At 45.7% G+C, this 17,681-nt stretch overlaps 1 protein-coding gene across 6 annotated transcripts in view; it reads left to right on the top strand.

Moving 5' to 3' along the window:
- Nucleotides 1–17,681, top strand: part of LOC126281932 (neurobeachin) — a 2,071,601-nt gene that overhangs the window by 1,993,319 nt on the left and 60,601 nt on the right. The window lies entirely within an intron of this gene.

Raw genomic sequence — 17,681 nt, 5'->3', positions numbered from 1 at the left:
TCAGCCTCACGTTTTCTCACATTTGGTACGGTAGTACATAGATTTGCAGCATCTCTCCTCCTGTGTGTTGGACAGTAGTCTGCGGTGCTATCTTTTAATGTTTGATGATCTTCTTTTCAAGATCCCTTTCCAATGCCGTAGTTCCACTAAAAAAAGTCGGTGTCAGAATTCGGCAGTTATAAATATTCAGATTTACTTGCCTGCGTTAGGAAATTTACAACAATGTCCGCTGCAACTTAGCGAAAAGCACGCTTCGATATATTTTCTCGTTCTTGGTATATTTTGGGTGGCCTGTCTTATATGCGGCACGTTGTATATGCGTCACTGCGCGAGTGTCTTAAAAAATAAAACTTGTTTTCTTGTATGTAAAGTGCCTGCAACAGAATATTGCAAGACTAACAAGACGACAGCTGTGCAGGGAAGTCGTGTTGATACACACGACTGATATTGGCCAAGCCAGCTTTCTCGTGTCATGTGTGTCGTGACCTGAAAAGTTAAAGGGGCGCCAATACCATAAAAACCTCTCACCCGAGATGCGGGGAGCGTAGCTTCCCGATTTCTCCAGAGATACTTATCTCTGGTTATATTGTGAGGGGAACCTCAGAATACCGTTTAATTTTTCCAGCGTTTCCTGAAGGCGATGTTGTGCATTTCTAGCGTTGTTTATTACCATATGCTTATAGAATTTCAGAAAGACACTGGCGTAAATATTCTCGTAAATAATAGCAAGGGAAGGATCACAAAATATCTTTGCAGTGAAATATCTTGGCCCATTCTTCAGTTATTTCTCTGTAGTAACTGTCAGGATCTACTCAATAAAGAACTGCTTTAGCGCAGCCCTTAGCGATATTTACTAGTTTCTGCGTTCTGAATAGATGTGACGAAACGTAAGTATGCAGTGAGTGCTGCTGATGCCTGTTTTTTTTTAATATTAGACATAGTGATTATTAACTACTTTTCTTTCTTAGGCATTCCAAGTGGTAATGCTGCACTTCCAAAATAATAGTGCTGTTGCTTGTGTTATTCCATCTGAAGTATTACCTCTTAACACAAAATTTGAACGTTAATTTTCTTCGTGGTTGCAGATACTTGTAAATAGGCGATGTCGGTAGTTATCGGAGCAGCTGTATTATTTGTTCGTAATTTCGTAAATCAGTTCTCATAGCATCGCATATTATTATTTTTGCAATGCATACATGAAAGATAATTAACCAGGACAGGAGCGATCCATTACATACGTCGCAATTTATGATTTTCATATCTAAATTCAGAAACCCTTCCTCCAGTTAACATTGCTGTTTACGGTACACCGAGAGCTTGGTGTCGCAGTGGTTAGCACACTGGACTCGTTCGGGAGAACGTCCGGCCATCCTGATTTAGGTTTTCTGTGATTTCCCTAAATCGCTTCAGACAAATGCCGGGATGGTTCCTTTGAAAGGGCACGCCTGATATCCTTCACCATCCTTTCCTAAAATTAAGTTGTGCTCCGTCTCTAATGACCTCGTTGTCGACGGAACATTATACGCTACTCCCATCCTCCTCTTTACCGCACAAATAGTCTTTCAAACGATCATACGATAAAGCCGCACGCCATAGATGATTAGTGGCCGGTCGCGGTGGTCTCGCGGTTAAGGCGCTCAGTCCGGAACTGCGTGACTGTTACGGTCGCAGGTTCGAATCATGCCTCGGGCATGGATATGTGTGATGTCCTTAGGTTAGTTAGGTTTAAGTAGTTCTAAGTTGTAGGGGACTGATGATCACAGATGTTAAGTCCCATAGTGCTCAGAGCCATTTGAACAATTTGAACCGTAGTTGATTAGTTAAGTATTTTGAAGATATTCACTTTTACTTTCATATCGTCGAAGGGAACAGTCTCATCTCCAGTCGTGGCTGCCGAGAGAAGGGTGCGATTAATTTTGTTATGATAGCCATTGACTAAACATCGCGAGTTCCTCAACTCTCTCTTCGGAAGGTATCCCTTCAGTTCCTTCTATTAAAATAGGCTGTTCGTGATCAATAGCAAGGTTACCGCAAGCCATTGCTTTTAGATAGTTTATTAACAGCATCGTAATATTTGGAATTCGCGTAAATTAACAGGGTAACGAATGAAGCATAGTGGTTCAGGAAAATTAATATTGGCTTTTATTTCCTAAATTAATTACCTGTTAACGTTTTGCAATCATTGACGAAATGAAAAGACATTATTAAATAGATTTTTCGCATTTAATCCGTTTCTGTTAATGAACATTATAATATGATGAACACAAACATCATACCTGTAGTATACCATTTTGATTTCTGGAGGAGGTCGAAGAAGTGGCACGTTCAAGCTGTTTGTAACGTTTAGCTTCTTACAAGGCCCGAAGGATTACCGAATTCCCTTGGGAAGCCTCTTTCGTCGCCTTCTGATCTCGGCCGGTGGAGCAGTAGATTCCATTTCCATCGAACTCGAGTTTGGCGCCGCGCGGGGTAGTCGCGCCGTCAAAGGCGTCTTGCCAAGGTTCGCGCGACTCCCCCCGTCGGAGGTTCGAGTCCAACCTCGGGCGTGGTCGTGTGTGTCGTCCTTAGCGTAATTTAGTGTAAGTTAGATTAAGTATTGTGTAAGCGTAGGGACCGGTGACATCAGCAGTTTGGTCCCATAGTAACTTAACATTAATTTTCAATTTTTTTCAAGTTTGGCCTCTCCTGGGACGGGACAGTTTGCCGTTGACACCATACACTGATTAAAATTCTTACCCATCACCTGTCCTTACCGAAAAACGTGGCGCAGTGGTTATTCTTGCTGGGCTGGGACGTATGAAGAAAAGTGTTCAAACCTTTTCCAGCCATCCAGTTGCAAATTTTCTGTGATTCTCGTGAGTCGCTTAAGGCAATGGTAGCGCTGGTTCTTAGGAAAAAGGCACGGATTGTTGCCTTCATCGCGCTTTCCAGCCCCAATATTTTCCCCTGCTATTCTTCATGTTTCTCCAGCTCGCCGTCGCCGGACAGAGTGTACCAAACTGCACGTGCGGGCCGAGGAGCGGCCCGTCTCTGTTTTGCTCGGTACTTCTCAAAAATGTTCACAAGAGCGCGATGTTTCATTTAGAGTTTCGGTGCTGCGTTTTTCGGTCTGCACGACTTTCTCCAGTTCGTCAGGTCGTGGTGTGAGCGCTGCGTGCTTGTCGTATGAAAGAAATTCACAGGTCCAGTGGTTGTTTGCAGTAAAAGAAGCAGTCTAGTGATTTGTCGTAAATAAATGGGAATGACAGGAGAAAAGGATAAGAATTGTCAGTATCAGTTATACGAATATAGTTGCATAATCGACGGGTACTGCAAAATTGCTGTGGACCGACATTACGCCATGCAAGAAGAATTAAAACATTTAGTTGACGAAGAAAGAGCCAAAAATGACAACGATGGTCAGACGGAATTCATTGTTCTGTACACCAAGAATTACTTTACTTACGCTACGTTTGCAGATATAGAGCTCGTGATGAAATTGGTGGTACGAATAGTAAATTTGCTGAAGGTGCACCCATTGTTCCACTGTTGGTTGACCGACGAGTACGGAAACATATATGTAACTTTTGTTAAGTCAAGGGGTATTCCTGGAACGATTTCTCGATTTAAAACTCGCTGTTAATGAGTGTATGAAGGAAGAAAGAGTAGCTGGAACGAAAATTAGAACAGCAGGAATGGCTTGCAGACTTCGTATTTCAAGTGGACTTGACTGTACACTGCAATTGTCAGCTGCGCAAATATATTTCACAAAATTCGTAACACCAAGCTACATTTGGTTTTTTTTTTTTTTTTTTGTACTACCTGTTTCGGTTACAAATCATCAACTGGTACGAAACTCGAACAAAAACACTTTCCATTTTAAAAAAGTGGAAATATAGGAATGCAGCTATTGACTCATTCATTGAACACGTCAGCTGAAAAATAACATCACAGGGTATTAGAAACTGACAAGAAGAGCCGTATATGCGTATTCCAGTATGGAGAGCGGGAAGAGTGACGGGCCGGCCGGAGTGGCCAAGCGGTTCTAGACGCTACAGTCTGGAACCGCGCGACCGCTACGATCGCAGGTTCGAATCCTGCCTCGGGCATGGATGTGTATGATGTCCTTAGGTTAGTTAGGTTTAGGTAGTTCTAAGTTCTAGGGGACTGATGACCTTAGAAGTCAAGTCCCATAGTGCTCAGAGCCATTTGAACCATTTGAAGAGTGACGGCTGAAATGCCTGTAGTCAGTCCGACCTTGTCCTTGCGTCGTAGGCGGCTGTCGAACGCTCCTCGATTCTCCAGTCGATACTGGTTCTTCAACGTTCATTAGTCAGTCGGCGTCCGTCGTCGAGAATTTGCCAATCAGGTTTTTCATCAAGGTGGAAAGTCATCTCTTTGTGGCGACTAGTTGCGGACCATCACGTCCATTTTCAAACCGTATCCTTAAATGAACGAGTGATCGTGCAGTTCACTAACTTACATATATCAAATGGTCATATCGCCGTTAGAAATTATTACATGACTGCAAAAATTTGCCTTCGTATGAGTATATAATATTTGCTTCCTTCCTATGAGAATGTTACATGGTTTGCTGCGTTCGACTGGAAGGAAACCATACTGTATACGCATAGGAAGTCTAAATTTCGTATTCATGTAATATTTCTAACGACAAATATGAACATTTGTTACTCGTATAGACGTTGGTGGACTGTATGATTACAGGTACGTTTATGACTATGGTTTGAAAATAGAGGTGATGGTCCAAACTAGTCGTCACAAAGAGATGACTTTCCACCTTGATGAAAAACCTGTATTGGTAAACTATCATAACCGTGATGGATATTGGGGAAAAAATCACATACCCAATTTGAGTAGTAGGGAGTTGGCGGCACGAGCGCAATTTTGATATCAAATTGATATGAGAATTAATTAAATTGATCTGTTAATCACTCCTAGTCCCGGCCCGACCACGCCCTGCCACCAGCGTACCCTGTTGGCGCGTATTTCGAATTTTGGCGGGAATTTCTTCTATTACCACAAATCTGTCTACATACATTCCATTGATACTGAATTATTCAGGCAATCTCACTGTATACGCCCAGACTACGCCAACACGACACATTTCTGATTCAGTCAACTGTTGTAAAACTATATTATCCACTTATGTAATCATTAAATAACTTGAATGAACATAGCAATGAATTTTGCCAGAGTTTAATCACGATACGTAAGCGTAACCCTCTTCCTAACTTCATATTGCAGCCTTACACTGAGGTGATGAAGTGGTAGGATACCCCTTAACATCGTGTGGGACCTCATTTTTCCCGGCGTAGTGCAGCAATGCGACGTGGCATGGACTCAACCAGTCATTGGAAATCCCCTGCACAGATACTGAGCCGTACTGCCTAGGATTAAGATAGATGCTGCCTACAGGAAAATCAAAGAGACCTTTGGGGAGAAGAGAGTCACTTCCATGAATATCAAGAGCTCAGATGAAAACCCAGTCCTAAGCAAAGAAGGGAAAGCAGAAAGGTGGAAGCACTATATAGAGGGTCTATACAAGGGCGATGTACTTCAGGACAATATTATGGAAATGGAAGAGGATGTAGATGAACATGAAATGGGAGATACGATACTGCGTGAAGAGTTTGACAGAGCACTGAAAGACCTGAGTCGAAACAAGGCCCCGGGAGTAGACAACATTCCATTGGAACTACTGACGGCCCTGGGAGAGCCAGTCCTGACAAAACTCTACCATCTGATGAGCAAGATGTATGAAGCAGACGAAATACTCCCAGACATCAAGAAGAATATAATAATTCCAATCCCAAAGAAAGCAGATGTTGACAGATGTGAAAATTACCGAACTATCAGTTTAATAAGCCACAGCTGCAAAATAGTAGCGCGAATTCTTTACAGACGAATGGAATAACTGGTAGAAACCGACCTCGGGGAAGATCAGTTTGGATTCCGTAGAAATATCGCATCACGTGAGGCAATACTGACCCTAAGACTTATCTTAGAAGAAAGAGTAAGGAAACGCAAACATACGTTTCTAGCATTTGTAGACTTAGAGAAAGCTCTTGACAATGTTGACTGGAATACCCTCTTTCAAATTCTGAAGCTGGCAGGAGTAAAATACATAGAGCAAAAGGCTATTTACAATTTGTACAGAAACCAGATGGCAGTTATAAGAGTCGAGGGACATGAAAGGGAAGCAGTGGTTGGGAAGGGAGTGAGACAGGGTTGTAGCCTTTCCCCGACGTTATTCAATCTGTATATTGAGCAAGCAGTAAAGGAAGCGAAGGAAGAATTTGGAGTAGGTATTAAAATCCATGGAGAAGAAATAAAAACTTTGGGATTCGCCGATAACATTGTAATTCTGTCTGAGACAGCAAAGGACTTGTAAGAGCAGTTGAAGGGAATGGACAGTGTTTTCAATGGAGGGTATAAGATGAACACCCACAAAAGCAAAACGAGGATAATGGAATGTAGTCGAATTTAGTCGGGTGATGCTGGGAGAATTAGATTGACCAGAAGAAGGGATCGGTTGGTAGGACATGCTTTGAGGCATCAAGGGATAACCAATTTAGTATTGGAGGGCAGCGTGGAGGGTAAAAATCGTAGAGGGAGACCAAGAGATGAATACACTAAGCAGATTCAGTAGGATGTAGGCTGCAGTAGGTACTGGGAGATGAAGAATCTTCCACAGGATAGAGTAGCATGGAGAGCTGCATCAAACCAGTCTCAGGACTGAAGACTACAACAACTGCCTCTATAGCCGTCCATGATTGCGAAAGTGTTCCCAGTGCAGGATTTTGTGCACGAACAGATCTCTCGGTTATGTCCCATAATTCTTCGATGGGGATTCACATTGAGCGATCTAGTACATGGTCAGATCATTCATTCGAATTGTCCAGAATGTTCTTCGAACCTAATTGCACAGTTAGGGCTCCTATCGTTTGTCCATAGGACTCGTGGTATCGCAAGCCTGCAAATACACGATATAACATCCAGCGAGATGGCGCAGTGGTTAGCACACTGGACTCGCATTCGGAAGGACGACGGTTCAAACCCGCGTCCGGCCATTCTGATTTAAGTTTTCCGTCATTTCCCTAAATCGCTTCAGGTAAATGCCGAGATGGTTCCTGTTAAAGGCCCCCGCGACTTCCTTCCGATGGGACCGATGGCCACCGATGGCCACCTACCCGGAATCAGCCAACCAATGCCAAATTCAGTTCAATGAATTACCTTTCCGTGGACGCGACATAACACAGCAATTGAACTGCTAAGGTATGGGAAAACAAAAGCAGCACTTACGATGCAGTGAGGCAATATCACATGTTACAGCAGCGATCTCCGAATAGCAGGTTTCGTCATCTCGACGGTGGCGGAACAGTCTCCACACTATGTAAAACCAACCGTTTAGCAGCGCTCTTCCTAGCGGTATCGTGTACTAACCACGAGGGCACATTCAGCGTATACCTAGTTACCAACCCAAGAAAATTTCGGCTAAAGTCTAGCCTACTGAGGGTGACAGCTAAGGAGATGGTTATATCGCTGACCCCAGCTCACCAGCGGTAACTTGGTGAAATATCACGATCTGACGTGCGTACGTTATTATCCAGGGTTTCCCGCTCGTAAGGGCACCCGTGAGATGTGTCGTAAAAGAGGATACGAAACCAAATTTGTATAGGACCTGCCTTCACGGTAAGAGTTGCTGGAAATGACCTCCCCGCATCTGTGTACTCAGTTCAAGGCGGTTGTTGCTGCCAGAGTAATGAATTTCACGGTGGATTTTCTCACGTAACTCGTAGACGTGGCAGCATCTTTGAAATGTGCCATATGTGGCTTACTGTACTAGCTCTGTGCATTGTTATAGCGGCTCATTGTCGGACCAATTTTTTTGTGGCACTGCTGTCACTAGTGAAGTACACCTGGTGTTGTTTCATGAATTTGTGAACCAGTCGAATGACGAGGAACTGACGCTTGGCTGGTACCTGCAAGATGGGACAAGATGCCACAAGTCTAAGACGACTGTGGCTGCGATGGGAATCATCATTCCTTGACAGTGATTTCCAAAGGATCATGGCCTACAGGCGTCCTGACGTAACCACCCCCTCACCCCAATTTTTTATCTCTGGGGCTACCTTGAAGGTAACATGTTCAAGAACAAACTACGCACCATCGAAGAGTTACGTGGAACTATCTGTCGTGATATCCAGGCAATCACAGTCAATAGTCTGGCAGCAACATTCACGAACATGCAGCGCCGTACGCATGTAGGTGGAGGTCACTTCCAACACCTCTTGCGTAATGTAGGTCCCTACCTTCACTTGTAGACCATAAAGGTATGTCAGCTACAAGTCTGGTTTCACATTCTCTTTTATTAAGGTTTTTGTAACATTTTTAAGTGGTCCTTTACGAGTGGGACACCCATTAGTATTGTCGGAAGGGCAAATAAACCTCACAATCAGTAAAATCCAGCAAAACACGATGAGACGTCCCCTGTACACGTGTCTCAGTAGTTACAACTTTACGATCGGCGTTCATAAGAATCGTTTTGTCACACGAACAGTCTTTCATACGTGTATCGTATGTAGATGCCTGGCAGTGGCGGTACATGTTTCGTGAGTTAGAAATGAAGTTCGTGAGGCCGAAGACGCTGCAGCAACAGAAAGGAGGTGCTAGGCAGATACTGGAGGGCGCCTTTTGTCGTTAGCGCCACACTCGGCGTTTCGCAGCTGCTCGGCCACTACAGCCGGGCCGTAAATCAGTCGGCCGCCCGCCGTCCGTCATCCTCCAGCAAATAAAGCGCCCGCCCCGGAATCATTAATACGGCAGCGCCTCAAAGGCGGCCGTGGCTCAGCCGCGACGCCAATTACGTGCGTCGTCGCGACGCGTGCCGTCTCTCTCTCTCTCTCTCTCTGTGCCCACGCTCTCCACTTTCCGGAGGCGACCACGTGGCTGGCGCGGTGCCGCATCGCACGGGCCGTCACTATCACTCGGCCCAGAGTAAACACCTACAAAACAGTTTCGCACCACCTGCTTTTCTGTAGGTTCGAGAAGAGCAGCGAGCAGAAAGTCGCACGAAAACGCGCACTAAACTCCAGTTTCCCCCCACCTCGTGCGGTGCTGTGAGATGTATCGCATGCTATACCGCTGTATCGTACGCTGACACCTGGTTCTTCTTCGACACTCTGCGGAATGTATTATTCTGGTCAGGCATACGGGTAAAGCACGGGCCATATGGTTACACCGTTTTTGGTGCTACGGATTATCTCAGCAATGGGAAGGATAAAAAGCAGCAGAAGTTGGAAGAATGTCTTCTGTTGCGGAGCATTAAACAAATTTGCATTCCTACTATACACCTGAAACATTCAGGACAGACTAACCTCAGGTGTACACAAACATAAAATGTAAACATGTTTCCAGTAGTAGCACATCGGCATTGTGGATACGGCGAGTGCATCTGCACATTGACTTATATGACAAAATTACTCGATTATCTAACAAAATGAATTCTACTAATCTCTTACAAACTTTGACTTTTGATTTTACTTTCAAACAAGTCGAATATAACATCTCATTAATAACTAAAAGACGAAGGATTTTAGGACACAGTTCACAGAGGAGGCGCAGCATTTTAACGAAACTAGATTCATGTTCGAGAGAACCGGGGTTCAGTCCCCCACCTGGTAATCCAGATTTAAGTTTTCCGTGATTTTCCAAAATCGCTCAAAGCAAACAACTGTGGACAAGTAGACATAATGTAGAGAGTGTGACTACATCGTTGTGATTAGAGACAGTAAGCTTTTAAATAATGAGGTAAGAAAACGGATGGTTATCTTAAGTGTATTACTTTCTTTTTATTTGCACGACGTTCTGTTCTTTCTAGACACCTCGATGCTGCTATGTCCTGAGGTAAATGTCGCAGTAATTGTGGGTCTTGACTCTGTGATATTTGCAAACAGGCACTCGAGTTGGGACAGAGGCAGCTTCACCGCTGCTCTCATCCCGTTTTCAGGAAAGTTGTGCGTCATTCTGTTGTGTTGTGAAATTTAAAATGTAGATAGGAGCTTCGTGAAAAATCATTCTGGGTATTCGTGTTGTTATCATATCATCATCACAACCTGTGTCTTCGAGAAACTAGGCCCTCGTGTCTATTCCAGCTATCATACTTCAGTATACAAACTGATTCCGTGATGATGTTACGAATTTTCAGAGGTGATAGAGAAGAGTAAACGTATCGATTTAACGTAAGGAAGCCTGGTTCGGACACGACCAAATCGAAAATCATAAAGAAAATCGTTCTGATAGCTGTGACAGTGGATTTCTTCTACTACTGGCACTTTGCTTTCCATATTTTGGATAGAATGGCATGGACCAAAACAAGAAAAAAAAGTCCAATAAACATGAACACTCTATTCGCCAATTGTTCATCTCTCTTAAGGTATGCATTTTAGAGCCCATGTTTACGAGACATTTTTTTTTTCTGTGGTCTATACTACCTCCTCCAAAAATATGGAAAGATCTTGCGGTAAAAGATGACCACTGTCAGAGGCATCGGAACGATTTTCGCTGGTAACTTTCGATTCGGTCGTTTCGGGTGAGGGTCGTTTGCCTCAAATTGATACGTTTACCCTTGTTCATCAACCCTCAAAGTCTGTAATATCATCGCGAAATAATCATGTATATCTTGCTAAATAACACGCGGAATCGTTTAGCTATGACACATGGTAGTACAATTTTCTCCACACTCACTCACATAGTTACGGACTCGTTTCTTTTCCTCCTGCAGGTCTGAGGCTTAGAATAGGCCCGAGGTATTCCTGCTTGTCGTAAGAGACGACTAAAAGGGGTCTCTCACCTTTCGGCCTTTATGCGCTGTTCCCTTGTAGGGTTTCACCTCCATTTTTCAAAATTTTCCCGAAGAGCGAGCCAATTGGGGAAGGGCGCTTTACATGTTGAATAGTGTCCATCATGCGCTGAGACCTCCTGCATCCTTCGTCGACGTGGATCTGCACTTCATGTGTTGGGCGAGGTCACCCTCCTGGGTGCATTTTCCTCCACCCTCTGTGCAGGATCTCTTTCTGTGCTGCCGACGATAATGGACTTCTTAGATCGTTTGCGCCTGATATCCGGCACGGTAGTCAGTCCGTTGTGGTGGGGCCGCCATGTACTCTGATCCCGCTAACCACACAGGGATTGCTCTGCTGATGCCTGCGCCGCTAACTCCCCGCATATGCCAAGGAGTAGATGCCTGTCACCCTGGGGCATCGGGACTCCCGGCAATGGCCATCCTGCCAGGTGGCCTTTCCTGTGGCTGGTTGGCGCCCGTGGGGAGGGCCCCTGGTCGGAGTGGGTGGTATTAGGGTGGACGACACGCCATGAAGCGTAGTACGTCATCTCTTGCTGATGGTCAAACACCAGCAGTCTCTAAACGATCAAGTGCTAACTTCAGTGCTAAGAAATACGACCCCAAATCGTTCCCCTCCCTGTCCACACCGTGGGGAAGCCTTCACCTCTGCTGTCACTGTTGAATCTCCCCCACATGGTGCCATCGATGTTGTCGTTGAACAGGTCACTGCAACGCTAGTTTCTGCGGCGGAAAACGCGATCCTTCGTTGTTCAGGGTGCCCCCGACGAAAGACAGTCCCTTGGTGGTCGCCGGAAGACGTTGAGGCAATTAAAGAGCGTCGGTGAGCTTTACAGCGACATAAGCGCCACCCTTCCCTAGAACAAGTAATGGCCTTTAAGTGGCTCTGTATCCGCGTTCGCCAGCTTATAAAAGGACGTAAACAGGAGTGTTGGGAGAGGTTCGTGTCGACGATTGGGTGCCATACGTCACCTTCCCAAATCTGGATGAAGATCAGACTTTTTTTTTTTTGGCCACCAGACCCCAACAGGTGTCCGTGGCATTAACATCAATGGCGTGTTATCTGCCGACGCAAACGCGATTGCCGAGCACTTTGCTGAACACTGTGCTCGAGCCTCTGCATCGGAGAACTACCCCACAGCCTTTCGCACCCTCAAACAGCGCATGGATGGAAAGTCCTCTCGTTCACTACACGCCGCAGTGGACCCTATAATGCCCCATTTACGGAGTGGGAGCTCCTCAGCGCCCTTGCTCATTGCCCTGACACAGCCCCTGGGCCGGATCGGATCCACAGTCAGATGATTAAACATCTCTCATCTAACTAAAAGCAACATCTCCTCTTCATCTTCTACCGGATCTGGTGCGATGGCGTCTTTCCGTCGCAATGGCGGAGAGCACCATCATTCTGGTGCTCAAACCCAGTCAAAATCGGATAGCTACCAGCCCATCAGCCTCACCAAATTTCTTTGTAAGCTGCTGGAACGTTTGGTGTGTCTGTCGGTGGTTGGGTTGGATCCTGGAGTCACGTGGCCTACTGGCTCCATGTCAGGGCGGCTTCTGGCAGGGTGGCTCTGCGACTGATAATCTTGTCCCTCGAGTCTGCAATCTGAACAGCCTTTTCCAGGCGCCAAAATCTGGTTGCCGTCTTTTTTGACTTACATAAAGCATACAACACGAACTGATGGCGTCATATCCTTGCCACATTGTATGAGTGGGGTCTCCGGGGCGCACTCTCGATTTTTATCCAAAACTTCCTGTCGCTCCGTACTGTCCGCATCCAAGTCGGTGCCTCCCATAGTTCCCCCCGTATTGAAGAGAATGGTGTTTCACAGGGCTCCGTATATTGAGTGTGTCTCTATTTTTAGTGGCTGTTAACGACCTAGCAGCAGCTGTAGGGCCGTCGGCCTCACCTTCTCTGTAAGCGGATGACTTCTGCATTTCGTACTGCTCCTCCAGTACTGGTGTTGCTGAGCGGCGCTTACAGGGAGCCATTAACAAGGTGCAGTCATGGGCTCTAGCCCACGGCTACCAGGTTTCAGCCGCGAAGTCGTGTGCCATGCATTTCTGTCGGTGTTGCACCGTTCATCCAGAACCAGAACTTTATCTTAATGACGATCCACTCACTTTAGTGGTGACATATCGATTCGACGCCCGATTGGCTTGGCTACCTCTCCTTCGTCAGCTTAAGCGGGTGCGCTGGCAGCACGTCAATTCCCTCCGCTGCCTGAGCAACACCAACTGGGGTGCAGACCGCTCTACAGAGCCCTTGTTCAATCCAGCCTTGACTGTGGGAGACTGATTTACGGTTCGGCGACGCCCTCAGCGTTGCGTTTACTCGACCACTGCCCCACTGTGGCCTTGGCCTAGCGACTTGAGCTTTTAGAACGAGTCGGTTGACCAGTGTCCTGGTGGAGGCCGGAGTCCCTGCATTGAAGGTTAGGCATGCACAACTGCTCGAAAGTAACGTTGCACACGATCGTAGTTCTCCTGCACATCCGAATTACCGCCTCCTTTTGCTAACCACGGCGATTCATCTCTTGCATCGGCGACCCAGGTCAGGGCTTAAGATTGCAGATCGCGTCCAGTCACTTCTGTCTGAATTGGAATCCTTCCCGTTACCACCTTTCTTCGAGGTCCATTCAAGTACACCTCTATCGTGTACACCTAAGCCACAGTAGACCTTTCGCATGGCCCGAAGGACTCTGTTAACCCTGCGGATCTCTGCTATCACACCCTCTCAATTCTCGACATGTAGCGAGGCCATGAAATGGTTTACACCGGTGGCTGATGGTCACATAGGCTTTGCGTATGTTCATGGAGGACATGCTGAACATCACTCCTTTGAGATGACTCCAGTTTTTTCATAGCGGAGCTAGCGGCCATGTCTTGAGCACATCCGCTCATGCCCTGGCGAGTCATTTCTCCTGTGCCCTGACTCCTTGAGCAGCCTGCAAGCTATCGACCAGTGCTGTCCTCGCCAGCGGTTGGCAGCGACCACTCGGGAGTCCATCTGTGTCGTTCAGTGGTGTTTGTGTGGACACGTCGGAATTCCAGGCAGCGAACTTGCCGACAGGCTACGGGGAAACCGCTTCTGGAGACGGGCATCTCCAAAACTGACGTGCGTTCTGTCTTGTGCCGCAGGGTTTTTCGGCTTTGGGAGATGTGATGGCATAACAACACGCACAACAAACTGCGTATCATTGAGGAGACTACGAATGTGTGGAAGTCTTCCATGCGATCCTCTCGCAGGGAATCAGTTGTTCTCTGCCGGCTCCGCATTGGCCACACGTGGCTAACGCATGGTTACCTCCTCCGTCGTGAGGACCCACCTCTGGTGTCGCTGTGGCTCACAAATTACGGCCGCTCACCTCTTGCTGGACTGCCCACTTTTAGCCGCTCTGCAGTGGACTTTTAACTTCCCAGCGCCCTACTTTTGGTGTTGGGCGACAATGCCTCAACAGCAGCTGTAGTTTTACATTTTATTCGTGAGGATGGATTTTGATCTAAGTTTTAGTGCATGTCCTTTGTACCTCTGTGTCCTCCACGCTAGTGCTTTTAGGGTGGAGGTTTTAATGTGTTGCAGTTTGGCTGGTTCCTTTTTATTCTCATGGTCAGCCAGCCATGGTAATTTGCTCTCTTGTACATCTTTCTTGCGTCTCTATGTGGTTTTATTGTCCGATTTGGTAAATTTTAGTGTTTGTAGCCCTTCTGTCATTCTTGTGGTTTTCTCTATTTCTCCAGCTGTGTTTTTTATGTCTCGATTATTTTACTCTCACCCTTGGGGAATTATTTTAATCTGATCGAAAAATCGATGACCTAGCAGTTTGGTCTCTTCCCCCCCCCCCCCCCCCCCCTCCTTCCCGTCTTTTAAACCAACTAACCAACTCGTTTCTTTCTGTGTTTATGACTTTGCAATTATTCTATTTGTGTTACTCCGATATCCAACGTTACTTATGCAGCGACAAAATAATTGTGGTCGAAATAGCCCACACCGGGACCTGACACATTAGCAAGTATAACTATTACAAATGGCGAGGAAGGCGGCAAAAATGTTTATTCTACTAGAAGTAACACATCGGTGCTGTGAACATAGGTAGCTGGTAATTGTACAAGATTACATGAGCAAGCGTTAACGAATCAAATTTTACTCTGACAAAAAAGTACCCTGTGCTCCGAGAATGCTAATGTGTTCAATACTTTTTAAACTGGTAACTGGGCGGCGTAACAAGAAAGCTTGGCGAAGGAAGCAACAAAAATGTAAATTAAGTTTAAGAGTCACAGCGGATTTCAGAGTATTCTGTATAGGCGGAAGTGACGTTGAGGAAGAATGGAATCACGTGATTGTAACCGTAGTCGGTCGACTTGCTGCAGGAGAAATGTCTCCTTCACTTCAAAGAGGCAGTGAAATATATAAATGATACCCCCATGGAGGCACAATTTCTTAACTCTTGTGACTAGTTGGCGAAATGATAGCATGAGACTGGTATGACTAATCAGTGTCTCCTCTACTTTAGAGTAAATTTCGTTTTAACGTCAGTTTCTTGTAGCAACAGATTTCAGTGTTTTCTGTGTTGCCTCAGGCAGGAATGAATTCATTACATAAATTATTCAACGGGTTTTCAGTGACGTAACAGTCTGTCAGCCTAATTCGGTTTCGGGTTGTTTGTGACATGTGACAGTACTGAAGAGAGGGTTGGTATTGGTTGCAGTAGAGAGAGAAGAACCAATGAGGAGAGAATACCCGTGGCGAGAAAAAAGACGATAGAGCATCGAAGATTGTTATGCAGTTTTAACATTCCCTTGTGTATTTGCGCACTTTTCTGGAAACGAGTTGCTCGAAGGAAATTCCGAGAACTACAGGAATGAAGAGAGGAAGCATAAAGCGTACGCCAGGACAGAGCTGGGACGCTATAGCCTAAATATACTCAAACTGTAGGTCAAAGTCTGGCCGGAGTACCGGTCCCTGTATCTCAGTGCCCAGCGTCATCAACGCCGACGTAAATTACCTCGTACTGCTCGTGTCGGCGCACATCCGCAGGAACTGCGTTCTCCGACACGGTTGCGCCCACTCACTCATTTACTTCCCTCGCTTATATCTGCAGTTATTACGGCTGGAAACGGAGCAGTCACATGCAGTTCGACGCAGCATTTGAGTAGGAAAAGAGACAGTTTATCACGTCACCCGCGACGCGCATTTGGGAGCTACAGTTGCACGGGCTAAAGTATTGTGGCGTCCTTGGACTAACCACTTTTACTTCACTATTTTTTGTGCTCTTCGCTCCAAATGCTCGTTTGATGCAGCTCTCCACGCCAGACTCTCACGGTTAAGGCTCTTTATCACTCCTAACCGCTGCAAGCAAAAACCGTTTCAGCCTGCTTACTGTAGTCAAGATTTTTTCCACCTCTACAGTTTTTACCCCAGATTCACTATTCCTTGGCTGGCTGGCCTTACAGAGTAAAGGTACCAAACTGAAAGTCATCAGTCTCCACTATTCCTTAATACCTGTGGGTGCGTGTCCCTGTAAACCGACCGCTTCCTTTACTTGAGTTATGCCATAAAGCTTTGTTGCGCCCAGTTCATTCCTCACGTGTTCACTAGTTGTCCAGTCTGTCTTTTACATATCCACGAAGACATTTTCAGGGTTAGTGCGAGCTCGAGGGGTCGCAGAATGTCGTTCACTTTATGGCAGATACGTGAGAAGTCCACATCAGACGTCTGCTGGCCATGCACTCAGCTTGTTAGACTGCAGCCACCCGACTCAAGTGCGTTAGCCTCGAGCGCAGTTTTTCGTGTATCGCCTAAATCGCAGTTCGTTACTGTGATTCACCTGTGTTCCCGTGTATGTTCCTTGCAGTTAAACCGGACAACAAAGCAAACTTCAAAAACTGCAGTAATTTACAAGAAAAACACTTGCGTTACTGCCGAAATGGCCACCACAAGAAACTTGTTATAATAAACTTTGTTTAGCGGCGATGAAAATCGTCAAGTGAATGACAAACTTGTAGTAGAGGGCATGTTTTGGAAAGGCGAAAGAGTCTGTTCCTACCATAAAGCAATCGCAGAAACATTCCAACCAGTTTCGACACCAGTTGTTGGTCTCGCCCAAATGCATGAAGTCAAGGTAGCCACCCTACTCACGCGTATGTCCGTGGGTAAACATTCGGTGCATTAAAAGCTGCGACAATCGATTATTACAGCAGCGATGTACATACTGGTTACAAATGTGCAGGAGAATACGCGAATATTAAAAAACCCCAAACCGTCAAGAAAGCAAAATGTTGTTAACCATGAAGTGCGCGGCAGGGGGTTATCCACATTGTTCCACTATTAGGATTTATTGCTGTTCTTTTCGGATGTGTAGCGTGGGCAAAATGACTGCTTGTATGCTTCTGTGTGAGGTATGATTGGACTGATCTCTAATCGTGCCTACCAGTTCAGGTTATTCAGCATTTCCACGACCCTCACCAAATGGGTCACACAAAACTGTGATCATTCGTGCTGCACGTCTTTGTATAGGTTCACTATCTTGACTGATTCCAGTCGTGTCTTATAGAATATTGGTGTCTTATAGATATTGTAGTCATAGAATAATACGTTTTTGGGGTTTCTGAAGTGCAAAATTTTACATTTCTTAACATTTAAAGCAAGCTACCAGTTGCTGAACAACTGTGCCTGTGCCTACGTACTTCATTGTAGGTAACTGTATCACCTGCAGAATAGTCTGAGGTTGCTATTAATATTACGTCATTAATATGCAACATGAACAGCAAGCGCCGCAGCACGCTTCCCAGTTAACATACCTAAAATTACTTCTACGTG

The sequence above is a fragment of the Schistocerca gregaria genome, chromosome 7, assembly GCF_023897955.1.
Source record: "Schistocerca gregaria isolate iqSchGreg1 chromosome 7, iqSchGreg1.2, whole genome shotgun sequence".
Classification (NCBI taxonomy): domain Eukaryota; kingdom Metazoa; phylum Arthropoda; class Insecta; order Orthoptera; family Acrididae; genus Schistocerca; species Schistocerca gregaria.
Note: the sequence above shows the minus strand (reverse complement) of the source record. Positions and strands in the feature narration are given on the sequence as shown.